At 44.2% G+C, this 23,208-nt stretch overlaps 1 protein-coding gene across 3 annotated transcripts in view; it reads right to left on the bottom strand.

Annotated features, from left to right (window-relative positions):
• Nucleotides 1-23,208, bottom strand: part of KIAA1549 (KIAA1549 ortholog) — a 155,007-nt gene that overhangs the window by 74,002 nt on the left and 57,797 nt on the right. The gene's annotated exons all lie outside the window — the stretch shown is intronic.

Here is a 23,208-nt window from a genome sequence, read left to right as displayed (position 1 = left end):
TATAACTTCATTTCCTCTGATTTTATTATTTCTTAGTATTAAGGTCACTAGAAGATCTACTCTGTTTCACGGACCAGATCCTCCATCTCATATCAGAAATAAGTGACACAAGAGATGAAGAGGTATTCCCTTTTCCATAAGGCAAATGTGGACCTGGTATCAATAACAAGAACTTGCTAACATGTTATATTTACATAGTCCACCATTCATCCAAAGTCTGGCCTGTTAGCAGTCAGTGACAAATTGCTTCATTACACAATTGCCATCTTTATTCACAGCCCTCTACAGGCCACCTGTAATAAAGCTTTCACTCCTCCAGCTCCCAGAGTTCACGTAGTAATGGCCAGGTTCAAACACAAAGGAGAAAAAGCTGAGAATTCACAACATATTTCAACAAACAAAATACTCTCTCACAAAAGCACTCTTGGGTTACAGAGAAGATCTACATATAAGCTTTTCCAACCACTGATGAGCTTGGCAGACAAAAGGTTGATTACTTCTCTGAAACATCGAGACTGGATTAACAGCATTCAGAGCTGAATTATTAAAGGAAATCACAGAAAATTGCAGCAGAATACTTTTCAAGGGTACACACAAAGGGTTCGTCCTTGAGTTATCTATCACACCTGATCATTATATTTTCATATGGGAGTGTCTAGGCAGTGCTGCTGGAACCTACTGGCAACACATATTAACAAGGCGGGGGGGCAGGAATTGCATCCAGTTAAACACCAGGGACCAGTTTAAAATAAAAACAAGCATACACAGTACAGAGTGCTGGACAAATGATACAGTACACAGCTCAATTGCAACTAGATCTGTAACCCTGAACTCAGTAACCCATGGAAGCTCTTGCAGGAATAGTTCACCTATCTGTTTCCCAGTGTCTAACACCACTTTCCAGAGGTGATAAACTGCTGAACTTATCCCCTTCTCCCTGGTCTGTTTGCTAAACTCCTTGACACAACTTTTCAAGTTCTGATGCACTGACTTGACAAATTTTGAAGGTGCTGATCTGAAAAGCACAACTACAAGAGTTAATGCTCAGAGACAATACCACTGTACCACTAATCACACCTAACCAAATGAGTGCTGTGATTATATGCTTTTTTTTACAGATTCTGTGCACAATGTTTTGCAATATAACAGATACTATTCTCTCAAGCAGTCCCAATTCATTTTTTCCTCCTGAAACTCACTGTAGATATTACCAGCTTTATGATGCTTAGTTGGTGTATGATGATAAAATATACTGCCTTACAATGCTCTCAGGTGAAGAAAAAAAAGAAAATACAAGCAAAAAATCACTCTTGTAAAAGCTATGTAAGACAAGTAAACAAGTCCAGCCTCAACCTCTTCAACAGAGGTCAGGTGCTTGAACATGACACAACACAGAACAGTGCAGCCACCATGGAATAACAGCTTTCACAAGGAGTTAACATGAGTACTAGACAAAGCAGTTTCCAAGAAGCACAGAACCAAAATGTACCCCGACACAACTCTGCTAGCTGACCAAAAGTTGTTCAGTGTTCTTTTTTCATTGCTAGAATCCTCCCTGGCCTCGCTCTTTTCTTTGATTTACGCTTCCAACCTTTACTTTTCTCTTTGTGACATTTTGAGTAAGCACAGAGTTACTAAAGGAAAAGACTTCCAAGGCTATGAAACAAACAGTGTCAAAATGAATCACTTCCCTCCCTACACACATGCACATTTCCTTTTAGGCAGCCCTGTAAAGTCCTGTCCACCTTGGTCACACTTTGGACACCAAACCCTTGCTTACAGTGAGCTCTGCATTGCAGACAAACACAGTAACAGAGAAAGTCCTCCTTGTTCACCACGGTTTCATGTTGTAAATCCCTGCAGCAGTACACAAGGCAGCTGTGACAGCTTCAAAATAAAGAGCATGGTACACGTGGAGCTGATACAGCTGACGGTTAATATGACCAGGCAGAGCTGAATACTAATACTAATTAGTAACTGCACTTTTGATCAAGTATCTCCACAAATCTTTGACTCAAAGCTAGAGGTGATTCCACAAAAACAACTCTACTGCCTATCCATGTGTATGCTGTGTACCATCTTCCTTCACCACAAAGAGCCCCTTTATTTTTGTTCAACTTGACAGGGGAGCTGTCACATGGCAAGATCATGCTGGAAGTAAAGAAATGTCACAGAAAAGATGTCCTGAAGAGTTAAGTGCATAACCCTAAGCTGTCCAACAGACATGCAGAACAGGCAATGCTTTAATTCTTTCTGACTTTAGAATATGCTTTTGTCCTGGGTTGAGGTGTATTCTATTACCATCCTCATGAGCTGTTGAAATCAGGTGGGGCAGTGTCTTCCTTGCCTCCTCCCCCCAGACTATCTTTCTGTTAATGGCCCATCATTGTCCTGCTGCATGACTCAGAGATAACTCCCTCCGGACTATCTTCTGTTAACGAGCCTAATCAACACCTGGCCTCATGACTCATTACCCCATTGTGAGATGCTCCACCCAGAGGGAGGAACCAAGCATCCCATCATGGATATAACTGGGACTCTGAGCATCAAAGGGACTCCACTGGATTTCCAGAGGACAGGAGCTACACAGCCACCGCTGGATTTTCTGAGGAAGAGCAGACCCCTTCTACTACAGGATCACCACTTCAGAGGACTGCAGCCACCATTCCACCAGACTGCTACCACTACCCTGCCTAATAGGGACTCAGGTTGTATCTTGACTCTGTCAGTATTTTCTTTTACTTTCTTTTCCTTTACTTTAATTTCCATTAAATTGTTATTCTGACTTGGTGCCTCTCACTGGTTTGTTTTCAAACTAGCACATAATTTGGCGCCCAACGTGGGGCCTGCTCTGAGAGAAAGTCAGAATTACAATCTTGTATTAACAGAAACCTATTCACCATGGTGCTCAGCTTGTCTGCATGGGTTCTGTATCTTGCTCTCTATATTTTTCCTCACATGGGGAACTATCTGCCTGTTGTGTTACTCCTGTTAAAACCAGGGACTGGTATGAGAATTGCTTTATTGGTTTATTATGTCTATAGCATAATAACCTGCGAGGCAATGAATACCATTCGGAATATACACTCAGTTTTGTTTGGCTTTCCTAGTCTGGGCTCCTCTGTCTGGGATCTCTTCAACAATCGCACCCAGCCCCTGGTGGGAGGAGTAGAGAGTGGTTTCTTCCAGCCTTTCAGGCCAGGCACAGCAGTTTTTGAAAATATTGAGTTCCCTCTGGATGTTAAGGATGGTATAATCTTCTTGTCAGTTCTATTCTCTTTTTTCTCCATGGCCTGCATTGTGTACACCATGCTTAGAAACAGAACGCTACTTAGTGTGGTGCAACGTCTGCTTGAGGAGGAGGTAAAAAGGAGCAAAGCAGCAAATACCATGTCTACACAGACTGCCACACAGAAAGGAACCAAAAGCAAAGCAACCGCACCCATCTCTACGCAGACTGTCACAAAGGAGAAAGGAAGCAAAAGCAAAGCAACCGCATCCATCTCTACGCAGACTGTCACAAAGGAGAAAGGAAGCAAAAGCAAAGCAACCGCATCCATCTCTACGCAGACTGACACAGAGGAGAAAGAAACCAAACGCAAAGCAACCGCATCCATCTCTACGCAGACTGTCACAGAGGAGAAAGAAACCAAATGCAAAGCAACAGCGTCCATCTCTACGCAGACTGACACAGAGGAGAAAGAAACCAAATGCAAAGCAACAGCGTCCATCTCTACACAGACTATCACAGAGGAGGAAGGGACCAAATACAAAACAACAGCGTCCATGACTACGCAGACTGACTCAGAGGAGAAAGGAACCAAAAGCACTGTCAGCGTCCCCATGCAAGCCACCACTGAACCAGAACAGCCCAAACCGATTGCAGTTGCCCCCGTGCAGAAGAAGAAATCAAAAAGCAAGTCAGTCCGCATAGTGACTGATGAGGATGCAGCAGGACCTTCACATCCAGCAGAAGAGGCAGAGCCAGAGATCATCACTCGGTCACTATCCCTGGGTGAGCTGCGTGACCTGCGGAGGGAATTCACACGCCAGACAAACGAGTCCATCCTGACCTGGCTGCTCCGCATTTGGGATGCTGCAGCCAATGACACCATTCTGGACGGAAGTGAGGCCAGGCAGCTGGGATCTCTGTCCCGGGATGTGGTCATTGACCAGGGGATCGGGAGAACCCAAGAAACTCTCAGCCTCTGGCGGCGACTGCTTACAAGTGTCAGGGACAGGTACCTTTGTAAAGAAGACCTCCAGGTGCACCAAGGGAAATGGAGCACAATGGAACAAGGTATCCGGTGCCTGAGGGAATTGGCTGTGCTGGAGATCATTTTCTCAGAAGACGAGAGATTTCCTAAGAGCCCAGATGGTGTCCAGTGCACGTCACAGATGTGGTTGAGGTTCGCACGCCTTGGACCAGAGATATACTCCCGTTACCTGGCAACGCTGCAATGGAGGGAAGGCGAGGACAGGGTGGGCGTCTTGGTGAACAAACTGAGGATTTACGAGGACACCGTCACAGCCCCGTTTCGCACCCATGTCTCATCCGTGGAAACAAGTCTTTCAGCTGAGCAAGTCCGGAGTTTGATTGAAGAAGGCCATCAGAAATTGAAAAAGGAACTTAAGGAAGAGATTTACCAGATCTCGCCAGAACCAACAAGAGTCTCTGCCATTAGGAGCCGGCGTCCCCCAACCAGGGAGAGAGGATACACCCCACGAGGTAATCTCTGGTTTTTCCTTCAGGAACATGGAGAAGACATGAGTAAGTGGCATGGAAAACCCACCTCCTCCTTAGCAGCCAGGGTACGTGAACTAAAAAGAGGGACAACTACCACAAGAAGCGCATCTAGAGTCAACATTGCTCCGGTCTCTCACACACAGAACTCCAGACGATACCAGAATGATAGTATGACTGATCCTCTTGAAGGGACCTCAGGAACATATTCACCGGAAGGGAGCAACATGCACCAGAACCAGGAATAGAGGGGCCCTGCCTCTAGCCAGGTAGAGGAAAGGGATAATCGGGTCTTTTGGACTGTGTGGGTCCGATGGCCTGGCACAGCTGACCCACAAAAATACACGGCTTTGGTTGACACAGGTGCTCAATGTACTCTGATGCCATCAAGGTATGTGGGGGCAGAACCCATTTCCATTTGTGGGGTGACGGGAGGATCCCAGCAGCTGACTGTACTGGAAGCTGAAGTGAGTTTAACTGGGAACGAGTGGCAGAAACACCCCATCGTGACTGGCCCGGAGGCCCCGTGCATTCTCGGCATAGACTATCTCAGAAATGGATATTTCAAGGACCCAAAAGGACATCGTTGGGCTTTTGGGATAGCTGCTGTGGAGACAGAAGATATCAGACAACTGAGTACATTGCCTGGCCTCTCAGATGACCCATCTGCCGTGGGACTGCTAAGAGTTGAAGAACAACAGGTACCAATCGCCACAGCAACAGTACACCGTCGGCAATACCGCACAGACAGAGACTCTGTGGTTCCCGTCCATGAGATGATTCGTAAACTGGAGAGCCAAGGGGTGGTCAGCAAGGCCCATTCACCTTTCAACAGCCCTATATGGCCAGTGCGTAAGTCCAACGGAGAATGGAGACTGACGGTGGATTACCGTGGCCTGAATGAAGTCACACCACCGTTGAGTGCTGCTGTGCCGGATATGTTGGAACTTCAGTACGAGCTGGAGTCCAAAGCAGCGAAGTGGTACTCCACTATTGACATTGCCAATGCCTTCTTCTCCATTCCTTTGGCAGCAGAATGCAGGCCCCAGTTTGCTTTCACTTGGAGGGGTGTGCAATACACCTGGAACCGACTGCCCCAGGGGTGGAAGCACAGTCCCACCATTTGCCATGGACTGATCCAGACTGCACTGGAAAAGGGTGAGGCCCCAGAACATCTGCAATACATCGACGACATCATCGTGTGGGGAAACACAGCAAAGGAAGTATTTGAGAAAGGAGAGAAAATCATCCAGATTCTCCTGGAAGCTGGCTTTGCCATCAAAAGGAGCAAAGTCAAGGGACCTGCCCAAGAGATCCAGTTCCTGGGAGTAAAGTGGCAAGATGGACGACGTCAGATTCCCACCGAGGTCGTCAACAAGATCACTGCGATGTCTCCACCGACCAGCAAGAAGGAAACACAAGCTTTCCTAGGCGCCATAGGTTTTTGGAGAATGCACATTCCTGAGTACAGCCAGATCGTGAGCCCTCTCTACCTGGTTACCCGCAAGAAGAACGATTTCCACTGGGGTCCCGAACAGCAGCAAGCCTTCACCCAGATCAAACAGGAAATCGCTCATGCGGTAGCCCTTGGCCCAGTCAGGACAGGACCAGAGGTGAAGAATGTGCTCTACTCTGCAGCCGGGAGCCATGGTCTGTCCTGGAGCCTCTGGCAGAAGGTGCCTGGTGAGACTCGTGGCCGACCACTGGGATTCTGGAGCCGAAGCTACAGAGGATCTGAAGCTAACTACACTCCCACAGAGAAGGAAATCTTGGCCGCCTATGAAGGAGTCCAAGCTGCCTCGGAGGTAATCGGCACAGAGGCACAACTCCTCCTGGCACCCCGACTACCAGTGCTGGGGTGGATGTTCAAGGGAAAGGTTCCTTCCACGCATCACGCCACTGACACCACATGGAGCAAATGGATTGCTCTCATCACACAGCGTGCCCGTATTGGAAACCCGAATCGCCCTGGGATTCTGGAAATTATAACAAACTGGCCTGAAGGTGAGACGTTTGGATTATCTTCTGAAGAAGAGGAAGAGCAAGTGACTCGTGCTGAGGAAGCCCCACCATATAATGAGCTACCGGAGACTGAAAGACGTTATGCCCTCTTCACTGATGGTTCCTGCCGAATTGTAGGCACTAACAGGAAGTGGAAAGCTGCAGTATGGAGCCCCACACGGCAAGTTGCACAAGCTACCGAGGGACAAGGTGGATCGAGTCAGGTTGCAGAGCTTAAAGCCGTCCAGCTGGCTTTGGATATTGCTGAACGAGAGAAGTGGCCGAGGCTCTATCTCTACACCGACTCGTGGATGGTAGCTAATGCTCTGTGGGGATGGCTGGTTCGCTGGAGAAAAGCCAACTGGCAGCGCAGAGGGAAACCCATCTGGGCCGCTGAGATTTGGCAGGACATCGCTGCCCGAGTAGAGAAGCTGGCCGTGAAGGTTCGACACGTGGATGCGCACGTACCCAAGAGTCGGGCTAATGAAGAACATCACAACAACGAGCAGGTGGACCGAGCTGCCAAGGTGAAAGTATCACAGGTGGATCTGGACTGGCAGCACAAGGGAGAATTATTCCTAGCTCGTTGGGCCCATGATGCCTCTGGTCATCAGGGGAGAGATGCAACATACCAATGGGCCCGTGACCGAGGGGTGGACCTTACCATGGACAGCATTTCACAGGTCATCCACAGTTGTGAGACCTGTGCTGCAATCAAACAGGCCAAGCGGGTGAAGCCTCTGTGGTATGGTGGACGATGGTCAAAGTACAGGTATGGGGAAGCCTGGCAAGTTGATTACATCACCCTTCCCCAAACTCGCCAAGGCAAGCGCTACGTGTTGACCATGGTTGAAGCAACCACTGGATGGCTGGAGACCTACCCTGTGCCTCATGCTACAGCCCGGAACACCATCTTGGGCCTGGAAAAGCAAGTCCTGTGGAGACATGGCACCCCGGACAGGATCGAGTCAGACAACGGGACTCATTTTAAGAACAGCCTCATCAACACCTGGGCCAGAGAACACGGTATCGAATGGATATATCATATTCCTTATCATGCACCAGCTGCCGGAAAAGTTGAACGCTCCAATGGACTACTTAAAACCACCCTAAAGGCACTTGGTGGGGGGACCTTCAAAAATTGGGAAGTGAACTTAGCGAAGGCTACCTGGATGGTCAATACCCGAGGGTCCATCAATCGAGCTGGTCCTGCCGAGTCTGAACCCTTGCACACAGTGGATGGAGATGGAGTCCCTGTGGTACACCTGAGAGGTATTTTAGGAAAGACTGTTTGGATTAATCCCACCTCAGGCAAAGGCAAACCCATCCGTGGGATTGTCTTTGCTCAAGGACCTGGTTGCACTTGGTGGGTAATGCAAAAAGATGGGGAAACCCGTTGTGTACCACAGGGAGACCTAATCTTAGGTGAGAACGGTGTGTAGGGTTTCATTGTATATATATATATATGTATGTGTGTCTAGAGTTTAAGAAGGTATTGATTTGGGATGATGTAGATGGTAATAGAATAAGGGGTGGATAATGTCCTGGGTTGAGGTGTATTCTATTACCATCCTCATGAGCTGTTGAAATCAGGTGGGGCAGTGTCTTCCTTGCCTCCTCCCCCCAGACTATCTTTCTGTTAATGGCCCATCATTGTCCTGCTGCATGACTCAGAGATAACTCCCTCCGGACTATCTTCTGTTAACGAGCCTAATCAACACCTGGCCTCATGACTCATTACCCCATTGTGAGATGCTCCACCCAGAGGGAGGAACCAAGCATCCCATCATGGATATAACTGGGACTCTGAGCATCAAAGGGACTCCACTGGATTTCCAGAGGACAGGAGCTACACAGCCACCGCTGGATTTTCTGAGGAAGAGCAGACCCCTTCTACTACAGGATCACCACTTCAGAGGACTGCAGCCACCATTCCACCAGACTGCTACCACTACCCTGCCTAATAGGGACTCAGGTTGTATCTTGACTCTGTCAGTATTTTCTTTTACTTTCTTTTCCTTTACTTTAATTTCCATTAAATTGTTATTCTGACTTGGTGCCTCTCACTGGTTTGTTTTCAAACTAGCACAGCTTTTTAAAAAAATTTTTGGATGATCTGATAATATTTTTTCCTTGAAAGACAAAGGAACAGTAAATAATAATTTCATCATACACTCGTGCCTTGTCTCTTAATGCAAAGAATCTTGCTGCTGATACCAGGAAGGAAAGAACACAACTTCTGAAACAAATGTTTCATTTTTTGAAGGAAAATATACTGTGTCTTGAGAAAGTTACAAGCTCTAGGACAAGGTAAGAGCAGTGTTACAGTAAGTGGAATGGGAAAAAGTCACCTGTGCATGTAGGTGAGCAAGTTCATGAGTCAATGTTCCACGCTATTTACTTTGCTTAGTGTTTTAGAAGCAGGGAGCATTAGTGATGTGCCATTAATAATACAAATTAGTGTTTTCTGTCAGCTCCACAGAACAGTGCACCACTTGAATAGCGCTTGTCAGAACTGAGCGTGCCTCTCAGGGAGAGCAGATGGGACGCGTGGCAGATGTGTTTGGGAGCAGCCAGACAGCCCACAAAGAGGCAGGAAAAGCAAAGGAAAAAGGGAAGGAGGAGAAGGCACACCACGGCATGACAATCAGCCTCATCAGTGCAGAGTGGCCGATCTGGCTGTACCGTGGGACAAAGGACGCAGACAGATTGCACATGTTCTGGTGCATCTCAATGCCACGGCTGCACAAAGCTATTGATGACTATCAACGCCGACTTGTTTGTTTGCACAGCTGCTACTGTCGGGTGACGGCTCCCCCTTTCCCTTCCAGGGGACTGGCGGGCTCACATCAGACAAGCCAAACTCCGCCGGGCTGATAACATTATGAAAAAGAATAGATAGCTTAGGGAACAAAGCTGTGATCCCAAGCTACAGCAAAGGCAAGGAAAGGCGAGCACTAGTGGCAGGGGCCACAGGAATCACAGATGGCACCAGTACAATGCCACAGCTCAGACAATGACATTCGGGCACAGGAGGAGCAGTAACAGGAAATCTGCTGGTGGTCTTGGGGTGGCAAACTCTCTGCTGCTCCTGCTGCCCCCCAAAACTGGTAGGAGTCACAAACAATTCACAAGTATTGAAACCTGTCACTGAGCAGAGCGACCCTGAAGCTGCCAGATCCGTATTTACAGAAGCACAGCCGTGCCCTGTTAAGGCTGCTGCAGACTTGTGTGAATTCGGGAAGGATAGAACTTTCTCACGACTACAGCAAAGGACTGCTGCAGTCCACAGACTTCTTCGGTGACAAAAATATACCACGTCTGCTTGCCAGAAAACTACACGTGTTCATAAACCAGGAACTGGACTAGTCATTTTTCCAGAAAGCAATTAGAGGGATGCAGATTGCATCCTTCCTGTAGCTGCACTGCTAAAAAGTAATGTCTGCTCTATAACCTGTAATAAAGAAAAAAAAGGATGTTCCAAATATATATTTTTAATAATATACATGTATATTGACATGCTTTTATATTTTCTTCATTTATAACAAATACACTTCCATGTATTTTTTAAATGCAGGATCCAAATGTAATCTCACCTCTGCCACTGATATTTCATGTGACTTCAAAAAACTTGCACTACTTTTCTGCACTCTGCTATTAAGATATGGCAATTGTACACCACCCCATTTTCCAGTATTTACTAAAAAGTCAGTAATTCTCAATATTATCAAGATGTTAAATCATAGACAGGTACCAGCACGACAATAAACACAGAAAATCTTATATTGTAATAAAAGTTAAACCTTAAGACTAGAACTAGTAATTTTCATTCTATTTTTTTTTTTTTTTTTTTTAAGAAACTAAGGTATGGCTAATAAAGTTTGCAAACAACAGAAAATTCCAGCAGACTAGCAGCAAAACAGTTCAAAACATGTATCACTTAAAAAAAAAAAATCTTCTGTGTACTAACACAATGACCAACAAAATTAAATTTTAGTAACTGTATTTTTTAGGCAAGGAGAAAAATTGCTTTTATTGCTGCCCATTGTTTCAAACAGATGCATTTTAGGTAGAAAGCCAACCAATACTACATACATTCGAAATATTACGGTAAAATTCCTAACTAACTACATAACAGCAGCTCCCAAATCATTAAAATTAAAGCTATGAGCTCGTTAAGAATATTCACCACTTGAAACAGTTCCCTGATTATGGGATGGAGTAGTATATCCCATTTAAGGGAAGCTTTTAATAAAATATATTTTAACCCTTTCTTCAAGAAATGGAAAGTAGGAAATTGAATGCAGCGTAAGACTCAAGACCACCCAAGGGTAGAAAGAATGATAGATGCAAATATATCTAAAAAGAATCCAAACTCTTCCTTCTACAGCTTAACACTTAATAACTTGCTAATTTATTTAACAGCATTTAGTTCAGCTTCCACCAAAAAGAGCTTGTATGCATTAGGTCATTGCAAAAAATTGCCCCCTTGTGTAAGACTCTAACTAAATTTCTTAGGTGTCTGGCTTGTAGGAAAATACCAGTCACAGAAGCATGTGCAGACGAAAAGCTGTCTGCTTTCTTCTCCGGGACGCATTAAGCATGGATTGAACAGTGACAATAATTACCCCTGGCACACAAAAGCCAGGGAGAGGAGGGGATGGAAGCCTGCACTGTCCCTCCCTTCCCAATCTCCTGCTCACAGCTCCTCTGCAGGGCTCCCTGCAGATTTTGGAAGGTTCTGTTCCCTGGAGCATATGCTGCACCCCTGCCCAAATGCACCCTCAGGGCAGCAAGGGACATAAATCATCCAAAGTCCCAACAGTTCTTTCTCAAAGATGTTGATTTTCTCATTTTGAAAGAATCTCTCATCATTTACCAGATGCACTTAAGAATTTTAACTAATTAAGCTGCTTCTACCACCTGAAAAGCTAAAAGAAATTATGCTATGTCTTGGCCCTCCTTCTCACTGTAGTTGATGAAAAATCTCCATGACAGAAAAATCTGTATTATGAGAAAAATAAGTGTTACTAGGAAGCAGCAGGCAAAGTGAGTGCCGAGGTACACACATGCTCACTTTTACACACTTCAGGTTTTAATACACAGCCAAAAAAGAAGAGGAACATCTTAAAGTCATTCTTCACCCACATGCGCAGCTGTGGCTCAGCTGCTGCCCAGGTGTAAGTAGACAAGAACCTCCCCCTGTTGCACAGCAAATAAGCACAAGCTTCCATCTCTGTACAAGGAGAAAAAGTGCACCAAAGCACAAGGGGGCGAAGATAAACCCATGCCTGCTGGCCAGCAGAGCTGATGAAGGCTTTGTAAAGAAAGAATTTTAGTACAAGGCAGCCTAACTGCATTTCATAGGCCAGTCAAAAAATACACCATGAAATCCTCATGAATTTTTGCTTTTGGCAACGAGTATCAGTGAACCTGTAATACCAGGCACTGCCATTGACATTTTCTTTCTTCTCCAACATTAAAGCCACCCTAAAAACTTCCTTTAGGACACTTGCTGGTAACCATCACGTTAAAGAGCTGTAGGCAGCGTGAGATTCCAACTTCCACGGCATGGCCAATGGAAGAGCTCAGGAGAAAACTCACAATCTATGCTCTGATCCAGGAATCTTCCTAACACATCCACTGCACTGCTGAAGCAGAGCAGGATCCTGTAGTAGTTTGCAGTAAATGGTAGAGTAAAAGAAAAAGAACCCACGGCTTCTCTTTATTTCATACCACTATAACACATTCTGTTTTCCATGAAAGAGATCAAAAACCGTGCAACCCAAGGGATGCTTTCTGCAACAAAAGGTAACAGGTAGACCACCAGATCGGGCAACTAAAGGGAGGAGAACATACAGAGGGGGTCAGAGTGAGCCACCTCACCATCCACTCCATAAACACAAGTACACAGCGAGATCCACCTCCCAAACATCATTACAACCTTTGGAAAACCATGACTCAGCTAAGAAGTGGGCTGGGAACAAAGCCCATGCACAGAACAGTTTGTTATGCCTACACAACACCTGCAATCCTCAAGGAGACAGAAATCCTCACTTGTGGAACTGCATGAAGCTCTTACAAGATACCTTAAGCTGACAGTCCCTCTCTAGAACTCCCCTGAAACAAAGCCATGACAATTCCCAACATCTCAGAGGGGAGAAAAATAGATGTTTCTGATACAGAAGCCTTCCATGGCCACTATGCCTTCCTGCAGATCATCCCCCACAGCTGAGGAAAGCAGTGGCTTCATGCAAAGCTTGGTGCTCTAACACGACCGGCTGGCTGGCCACGCACACACAGGCACAGAAACCGCAAATCAAATCCTAGTTCAAAGTGTAGCTTTTGCTGGGAGCGTTCATGCTTTTTTTGGCACTTAGTTGTACATGACATCATTGTGTGGGAAGCCATATGTTAGAGATAAAGTACACACAAACTCGAATTGACTTTACAAATGTTAATTCTAAGAAAAACTCTCATCAGATTTGCTCATCGGGATAACCAGGTCACATTTTTAAAATGGGAAAGCTTTCCTTCCCCCCACTTCCTTTCTTTTTTTCCCCCCTTTTTAATTGCTCTCTGCACAGCAACTTGATTTTTAGTCTCTAAGCAGCCAGTGTCAGTTTTCATTCAACTTGAATGACTAGTGAAAAGCTTTATGCTTATACTCAACACTGCAGTGTCCCCCAAAATGGAGATCCTGGAAGCTTTTAAAAAGACCAATCAAATTTCTATTAGCCTCTTTTTTAGTGCAGATGACAGATCAGTGAGCGGCATTTTGCACACAAGCAAAAAATACATCCTTAAAACAAAATAATTTTACTTCTAACACTGCATTATCACTATAAAATCTCTACAAGCTATGAAGTGACAGAGAGCCTGAAGACAAGAGTAACTGTCTAATTAAAACAGAACCTACGCTGTATCCTAGAAACCCAGTTATCCACAGGGACTCTCTTCATTGACACATATCCTTAACTGTGCTGTGCTGACAAAGGAAAAATGCCCTTGACTGAGCTTTAAGTTGCTCAGATCAGCTCCAAAATCCTGTTACTTCAAGGAATAAATGGAAGTCCCAACCTGCAGCACCTACAAGCAGCTCCTGTGAGAGACTAATTCACCAGGCTTCCGTCACAGACACAAAAGCATGGTGAAAAATCTGAAGATGAGATTTTCAGCTGGCAGGGTACCATCACTCTGTACTGAACTCGGAACAACAACTTCATTGCTCCGGGGCCAGATCGCAACAATATGCCTGTACATGCTTAATTTTTCAAACAGTTGTATATGCATAAGCAAATAATACCAAAAAGCTCCGGCACAGTCGGATATGAAGGCATTTAGTGGTACTCACAGCATGTATCACTTGGCAAATCAAGGCACATGAGAGAGAATCTGTCAACGCATTTTCACAGGAAAAGGAGATTTCAAAGAAAAGCTGGGAAAGAGAACAGAACAGTCCCAGCTACCCCAGCCTTTGAGACTGAAAATAAGCATTTCACCAAAAGAGTGCTGAAAAACATGGAAAGAAAAGGGACATTCAAAGAGATGGAACAGAAATTCAAGAAGCACTCACTTTAAGTAGAGGTTACCTAAGCTTTTTCTTTACAATGTGCAATTGTTATTGATCTTGACCTCACTTGGAAAAAGTCAAATTAAAAAAAAAAAAACCATAAAAAATAGAGTAACTGCGTAACACCAAAGATCAAACTTCTGTCTTAATTCACATCCACAGAACTTCCAGAAGACAATTCCCTGGCAAAATTACTAGAAGAGAAGAAAGAAGGCAACAGAAGTATTATTTTGAACAATAAGACCCCCACAAAAACTTAACCAAGACAAACAAACGAAAATGACCTTCTCTATAGGCTGTCACGCTTAGGCATCCACAGTACAACATAGACAAATTCAATGCAGATATCCTTATTAGAGATTCTGGAACTGCACCGGCTTTAAGAATAATTATGCTATCAAGTAATATGTTTTCCTGTGCAAATATCTCAAGATTTAGCAACTCATTCTCATCTTTTCGTCCTCTTCTCCTCAGCAACATACTCAAAAGATGACAAGAAACTGCAGTAGCTCACATCTGAGGAGAAATGAAATTTGCCCAAAGTGTTTTCTTCCGTGTCCTTAATGCAATCCAACAGCCCTAATCACTGGTCTCAGAGCACTCTGCTGGAAACAGGTTATCCTAAGCTACTGCTGCCTAAGCTTCCAGACCTGGGACCAAGTTCATGACCAGCACAAATGAGTTCAGCTCTGCCAGCTCCAGCCAGGTTAGATCCTCTTTTCCCAGTACAGAAGTTGGCAAAGCTGTGACACCAGCAGTCATCAGACATACCTACTAAGATACCCAGGATTCTAAAGTGTGAGTCTTCTATTTCTTAGTACTCTTATTTGCTTTAGAGTTGTGTGGCACTCCAAACTTAGCATAAAGAAGGTATGGATACTAAACTCTCCAAGTTATGGCAATAAGACTATCCTGTAATAAGAACTACAGTTTCTCCATGGTCCTAAAAACTTCATAGCCTCAGTTAACAACAGAAAAAAAAAAAGAGAGAGTGTAAATATTATGTTAATAAGAGTAGCAGAAATAAACCATAAAAGGATCTGCTGGAGAAAACAATGAATATATAGATAATCCAAAAAGAGAATCTAAGCACAGATTACATATTTCTTACTAGAAATATGTATAGAAGAACCAGGAAGGTAACAAAACAACTGCCAAGAGAAGTATATGGGAGTGGAAAGCATTACACAGTCCTGCTTTATGGGGCAGTCTGCTCACAGCATTTTTTACAGGAGCGATATCTCTTCAGGAACATCACAAAGTAAAACTTTCTAAATAATACATTGAGAAATACACCAGAAAGAGAACAATAAAAAGAGCAGGCAAGGAATGTCCTCTTACCAAAACTTAACACACACCAGCCAAGTGAGAAACAATCTGGGGAAACAGATCCATTCATGTGCCTTTCTCAGGCAGGACTACCAGCAGAGCAACTGAAACACGTTTCAGAACAACTAAGCATAAAAGAAACCAAAAAACCACAGCACAACCTGGAGAAGATGTTTGTGTTGTAACTGCCATTTGTTAGAGGCATGCAAGAAAACATATTAACCTTAAAGCAGCAAGGAGAAAAAAAGTGGGCGAGGCATCATGCACAGGTGGATAAAAACAGCCAGACTGACACATTCAGTGACAATCACTGCGCACTTGTCACCTTGGGTGACAATGACTACTCGAGATCCTGTAGTACAGCACCACGTTAGCTTGGCTGGGAATTGTTACCAAAGCGAGCCATGACACTGAAGAAGTGATCCTTCTAAGTCCTTCACAGGACCTCTCCTGGTCCTTAAGCTCCCTGGGTCATCTCATGCCTTCACTTCTCCATAAGCTCTACTGTGGAAGACTGCATAAGGCTCCGAACTCCCTCCATTACTGCTCAGTAAAGCTACACACATGAGACCATGAGGGCTGTAAATTGCAGCACACATTGATTAAGCACAGGCCCACAGGCACCACTCCGTGTACCACACGTGGCACTGCTGAAAGCAGTCTCCACTGATAACAAAAGTGGCCCAGGTTTAGAAGCTCCTCGGGTGAATCTCACATCTGGTTAAAACCATCCTCATTGCCATGCACATTGGAGAAAGGAACTGGGAAACAGGGCTGAGATACATTCTGGCTGCAGAGTCTCCAAGACAAAGACTAATAAAAAACCTAGAGTAAAAAGACTAATAAAAAGAGTAATATCTAGAACAGCAAACATAGGTCTCATGAGAATACAGGCTTCTCTTCAATTCAGACCTTGGTGTTTGTTTTGGGACAACCAGATCTACATTTTAGGACAACCTGGAAGATTAAACCAGTGAAGTTGTGGTGAGTTCCTTCATTGTGTGGGACCCCTCAGAACAGTACACAATATTTTTAGAAGCTGAAACACATACACTTTAGATTCCAAGGAAACTTAGATGTGTGGGGTTTTTCCATTTATGATGTGGTCAATCTATCTACTTTAAAAAATACTGTCACATTGAACCTGTTGAACTACCAAGTTCCTTACATCTGTGGCACACTCAGGACAGCATGCTATGTTTGGAAGCTGCAACAGCTGCCCATTGGATTCTAAACTGAATTTAGAAGTTGGGGATTGATGTCACAAACAGCTTTAACCTTTTTACTTAAAAAATACCCTGCACTGAAACTGGGGCTGCCAGTGTTCTCCACAAGGTACCACACATTTAAAGCACTTCCCTTTCCTTTCCAAAACTTTCCCAGAGGAAGGAAGTAAATTCAGTTACATCTGTAATGAGACAGAACTGTGGGAAAGCAAAAGTTAAGTTTTCTAGGGAATCATGACCTGAGTTTCAAGAATAAGAACACAAAGGAGAGGCAAGGCTGATTCACGTTTTATAATTTGCAAATAGATGATTTTCCAAGATAAAGATCAGATTGCTTTCTGATCACAGAGCTATTCTGCTTTAGTGCATGCTTAGTACAATTTAAAATAATTGCAGGCTTCTTCTGTTGATTTAAAAAAAAAATTGGCCTATCAACACAATGTATACAAACAAAAATGAAATGAAATGACTGCACATATTAACTACTTCCACTTTTCCAAAATAATGTTAAAATACACAGTACCACTGGATTAAAAAATAACACTGATCTGATAATTTCCATAGTGTATAAGTCTTAAGAAATTTACTGTTCAGAAGAGTTCTATTTGAACATGAAACATCTTCAAAAGAAAGGGGGGAAATACACTAACATTCTCTAGAAAGTTATCAGTTATTTGTGATGGAGTATTTACAATGTACATAAATGCTGTTTCATATATCCCTTAGAAAATTGGAAAATCCACACCTGCCTTAAAGGACAGAGGCTGCTAAAGGACAGCACATGAGGTATAACCAAACATTCAGCTGACCCCAGCTCCTGTACATTGGGATCCTTCCCCTTTCTTAGCTGGAAGGGCTGAACTGAAGATCCTGTCTGACTGTTGATGCATTTCTTCTCTAGTAACCTAATCCCAGGAAATAACATCACATATAGTAACTACATGCCCACACCTTACAAACCACCAGAAAGTGCTGAGACACCCCAAATGAAATTTTTTGAAGCCAACTACTTCAAATACTGTTAAATAAATAAATAAAATTATCTAATGAGGAAATACTTTCCTATGGAGAAGAGCAGCCCCAAGTAATAAAGTCTTCTGTATGAAGTTGATTTCAATTATTTAAGATGCTGCACCATGCATATGGCTAATTTTTCCCCTCACCAAAGCTTGCCCTTTCACAAGTCACACTGCCTAAGCGTCCATGATCAAAAGAGGCCAGTGTCTGTGGATCACAGCACACATACTCTGTTACTACTTTGGCCTGTATAGCCAAACTAGCATAAAATTTTTATTTATGCTAAAGGAAAGCAGGTCAGTCTTACACAAGTTGTGAGCTACAGTTTATTTTATTCTCTGTGCTTTCAATTCCCCCCATACCAAGCAGTCACCTGGGAGTGGACTTCTAGCCTAATTATCTCTAACTGTGATATTCCCACTATCCCATGAATATTCTCTTGCTGTAAACTGACCTAATATAGAGACTGGCACAAGTACAGCTACCATAGACGTAACACATATTTTTTTCCACTTCCTGGATAGAAAAAAAACACTCCAGCGAGGGTTTTCCCCCAAAGAATAATTAGAATACGTGTTGGGGTCCCTTCTCCCTGCCATGTGGTCCTGGGAGAGGGGCCCTGGGGGGAGACACGGGGTTTCCCTGCCCCTGGTCAGCCTCCTCCCCATGGGTTGTTTTGTGTTCCCCTGCGCGGGCAGGGACCCCCAGGTCCCGTGACTGAGCAGTTCCTCAGCAGATCCCGGCCATGCAGCTGGAGAAATAAACATCTCTGAAACATCTAGCAAGAACCGGTCCATAGATATTTCTTTTCCACGGGCTTCGTTGTCTGATACACGTGTTGCAGGATCCCCACTGCAACAAATGGTGAGTAATGCGAGCAGAACGGTCCCCAATCCCTGCAGTGACTGATTCGTGAGTAAACTCTGGATTTCTCTTCTTGCTTTTGTTTTGCTGTTCCGTCTCTAAACTATGAAGGAACCGTGGAAAGACTCTTGGCTCTCAGAGCTGCATATGGACATTTATCTTAAACCTGAAAAGATTCTTGAACGACGATTTGTAAATTTTAGCTTAATTCAAGCTCAAAAGGAACTGAAACATTTCCTTTCATGGTTGTTTAAGAACTTTTTCTACATTTCTTGGGATTTGATTCTTACCAAAGACTTTTGGAACACCATTTGGACACAGTTAATTTCTGAATCAAAATATATGCCCATGGAAGAGTATTTTCATGAATATTATTTAATTACCGAGACTGTTGAGCAACATCAGCTGTGTCTTGGCGAAGGGAAGCCTGCCTCAGAGTCCATGCAACCCAGGCCACATGGCCCGAGCCCTCTCCGAGCAGCAGCGAGGCAGTTCCCGCGCGCGGGCAGAGCTGCGCGAGCTGCAGTGTCGGCAGTGGAGCGAGGCGCGGCGGGAGCAGGGCAACCTGGCAGCGCCCGCCTGGCCCCGCGCAGCGCGTGGTGGAGCGAGCCCTGTGAGGGGAGCGGCACACGGGCGGTGGAGCGGAGCCGTGCCTAGCCGAGACGCGTGCTGGAGCAGGGCACGGGGGGAGGCGTCGCTCGGGGGCCTGGCAGAGATGTGGGTGCGGCCCCAGGCAGCGGCAGCGCAGCTGAGAGCAGAGGAGACGGCGCACGGGGAGCTGAGCGGCGCAGCCCGGCCTGCGCAGCCCCGAATGCGACCCCAGGAAGAGCGCACAGGCACAAGCAGCCCTGACAGCCCCGGCAGTTCCAACATGGGAGCGAGTGAAAGCAAAAGAGAAAGCAAAAACTCAGTGAGACAGAAAACAGCAGCCACTCGGAAAAAGGAAAAGATCATTGTAGCTAAGGTTTTAGGAATAGTAAAATGGTATAATGTTAAACAAAATTATGGTTTTATAACAAGATGCAACAGCCAAGAGGACATACTCGTTCATAGAACTGCTATTAAAAAGAATAACCCTGAAAAATACATCCCAAGTTTAGGAGATGGAGAAGTGATAGAGTTCAAAACTGTGCAAGGTAGAAAAGGGTTACAAGCATCGCAGGTCACTGGGCCTGATGGTGTTTCTGTAAAAGGCAGTATATATGCTAAAAATCGTAGTCATGTTAGACAATATCTCCATTATAAGCCCCCCCTACAGTCTCTCTTTCCTAATCCCCACCTTTCCCTTTTACCCTATATCCTATTACCCCCAGTGTATTCCCAATCCGTTTTTTCACGCATGGTTTCCCTCACAAAACCATGCCTTTGCCAATTGTTTCCCCAAAAAATCTCTTTCCAATGCTGAGTGGGGGATGAAGAGGGGGAGGGAAGAAATTAAGTATTGTTGTTTAGTGTTCCAACAGGTACAAATGGAAGAAACCCTCTCCTGCCTCAGTTTCCCCACAAAGCATGACTGGAGAGTCCCGTCTCCCTTCTGTCAGCCTTAAGATGTTCCAGAGAATCTGTTTGGACATTTAAAGACTCAGGAGGGTGGCTTATTTTGTTTTGAAACTGTTCTTGTTGTTTATCCAGTTGTTTTCAACGTTAAGCTTTAAATCTCTTTCTGTTAAAAATAAACAGGTGAAATGTTGGGTCCCTCCCCCTGCCATGGGGCCCTGGGAGAGGGGCCCTGGGGACAGACATGGGGTTTCCCTGCCCCTGGTCAGCCTCGTTCCCCATTGGTTGTTTTGTGTTCCCTGCGCGGGCAGGAACCCTCGATCCTGTGATTGAGCAGTTCCCCAGCAAAGCCCCGGCCATGCGGCTGGAGAAATAAACATCTCTGAAACATCTAGCAAGAATCGGTCCATAAACATTTCTTTTCCACGGGCCTCGTCTGATACACGTGTTGCAGTATCCCCACTGTAACAAATACATTATTTTGAAAACATGGGGAAGTTTCTGTTTTAAGTGGACCAGGTGGGGGTCAAAAAGGTCTCAAGAAAACACTTTGGAATGCATGAGTTTGGTTTTCCTTTGCTTTTAACCTTACACAGGTATTCACAGAGTTGTAAGGCGCTGTTATCCCAACCTGGGGAAGTTTGCACACAGAACTTTAACTGTCTACACAGAGAATTCAGTTCATTAACTCATACTGGACTCTCCCAGGAAAGGATGTGGTACAGACAGAATCTGCTAATTAAAATGAAGAGAGAAAACGCACTGCAAGTGTGATAGTTTGAGCTTTGCTTTCAAATGCATTATATTTAAACATTTCCATTTGCAATTATCTGTGCCTTATTCAACACTTGGAGTAAGATTTTTCTTTTCTGTGCAGATTTTCTCCTGCACGGCCAACATTATATGGCACCCACCACAGTGGTACAACTCAGCTTTGCAGTGCTAAGCAAAGCCCCTTGAGTGCTTTAGGAAACAATGTCTCTCACCCACCTGACTGCACAAGGCTCTTCAGGAAGGGATACAAACCCAAGTGGGCTGTCTCATGCTATGATACTAGAAAAGGAATTAAATGAGCTTTTTGTGTGACTTTGTCTAGTTTTAGATGCTGCGCTTAAAGAAAAATATGGTCTAATTACAAAGAATCCAAAGAAAAGTACAAGAGTGGATGGACAGAGCTGCTCAAATGAGGAAACAACTGGGATAAAATTGGGATTAATCATCCTAAAAGAAAAATTATAAGAGTGTAAAGAGAAGGTGCAGAATAAAACATGCCAGTTGTTTTCAAGCTTATGTAAAACTATAGAAAGGAGGAATAATCTCTTTTCCACATCTATACTGGACAGCTCAGCAGTACTAATAGCCATGAGGATGAGTTTTCCAAAGGCTGATGTCACTCTGTATCAGAAAGGATTGCTCCAGATCATGCAGGAGCCTCCATCACTACAGGTCTTTAAGAACAGTTTAAACAATCACATCAGGAATTATAATTTCAGCTGATTCTTGCTTTGAGACTTCTGTGAGACCTGTTTGCTCTGATCCAGGCTGTTCAGATGTACTGTAGACAAAAATCAGTGTCACATTTTAAAGCTGCATGGCTAAACATTCTGTCCAGTTTCTCATATATAGCAAAGCTGTTCAAAAGAAAATAAACCAACAGGCTGTGCTTATGAACATCCAAACTTCCTTGCTACTTGAGAAAGGAATCTCTCCAGGATATGTGAAACCAAAAATATTAGCTTATATATTGTGAGATATATAGATAAAAAAATATATATATATTTTCACCATAAACATGAAAGCCAAGGAAAAGGTAAACTAACACACTTAAAGGTACTCTGAGCAGGGATTTTAATTAGTGATTATAGGGAATTCCTTAATCCTAACTGGCAATTAGTTGCCCAAGGGTAGTAAGCAAAGTGCACAGAACTATAAGAGCAACAGAACAATATGTTCTGTATTCAGCTGGATAAAAGCATATACAAACAAATTCACACCACTGAGAACTTGGCAGTGAAAGGGACCAGTGTTTGAAAGCAGTATGTGTAGGACTTAGTCACCAGTTGTGCATCCTTTGTGGTGAATGTGTTATTTACAGCATCTCTAAATAACCACAGAAACTCATTATAGAAGCACAACTTGTCTAGCTGTGCTTTCAGGGACCCTTCTCAAGTGAGACAAGCCTCCAATTTCTCTTTCTTGCCTTCCAGCACTGCCCATTCCCTTTCAAAGGCCAGACTGTTCAGTCCTTGATTACAACTGGAATAAAAAGTCAAATGTTATGAAAGACTCAAAAAAACCAAGTAGCATTTCCACCTGTAAGCAAATCACAGCTGATGCTCAGCTTCCCAAAATTTGTTTCCATATTTTCTTACAACCATGCAAAAGGAGAAAGAAATTATAACCAGTTTCTTAGTTATAACCACAAACATTTTAAAAGCATTCACTACAAACATCCATGCAATTCTAAAGTGAAGAAAGTCATACCCATCACAAACATTCCAGTCTTTACCTCATGAGGCTATTTCACCCTCTCCTTCCCTGCCCTGCTGCTTCCCACAATACCTACAGCAAGGATGAAACCAAAGTAATGAAAAATGTATTTTGAACTGCTTTGGACTCCTACAGCTAGCAAAGAAGTTTCTTCAGCAGCCTAGGCTGTGGTTATCCTGCACTCCCAACATCTGCTTGGGCCTCCAAAACTACACACATTTTTATCAACTAGGACTGCCCTGCTAACTGAGATTAAGAGCACAGTAAGACAGTTCCTGCTGATGTGGAATGCTTTAAATTCCTATCACTGCTGACAAAACCGGTGTGAGATAAATTTCCGAGCACATACTGCACGCTGCACTGAAAGTTGTCGCCCCCCCTTCCTACCCCCCCACCCCCAAACTTATACTATGTGGTGCTTCCACCTGAAAAACTCAGATGAAAAATGGGCATGGACAGTTACACTT

Source organism: Aphelocoma coerulescens, chromosome 1A, assembly GCF_041296385.1.
Source record: "Aphelocoma coerulescens isolate FSJ_1873_10779 chromosome 1A, UR_Acoe_1.0, whole genome shotgun sequence".
Taxonomy (NCBI): domain Eukaryota; kingdom Metazoa; phylum Chordata; class Aves; order Passeriformes; family Corvidae; genus Aphelocoma; species Aphelocoma coerulescens.
Note: the sequence above shows the minus strand (reverse complement) of the source record. Positions and strands in the feature narration are given on the sequence as shown.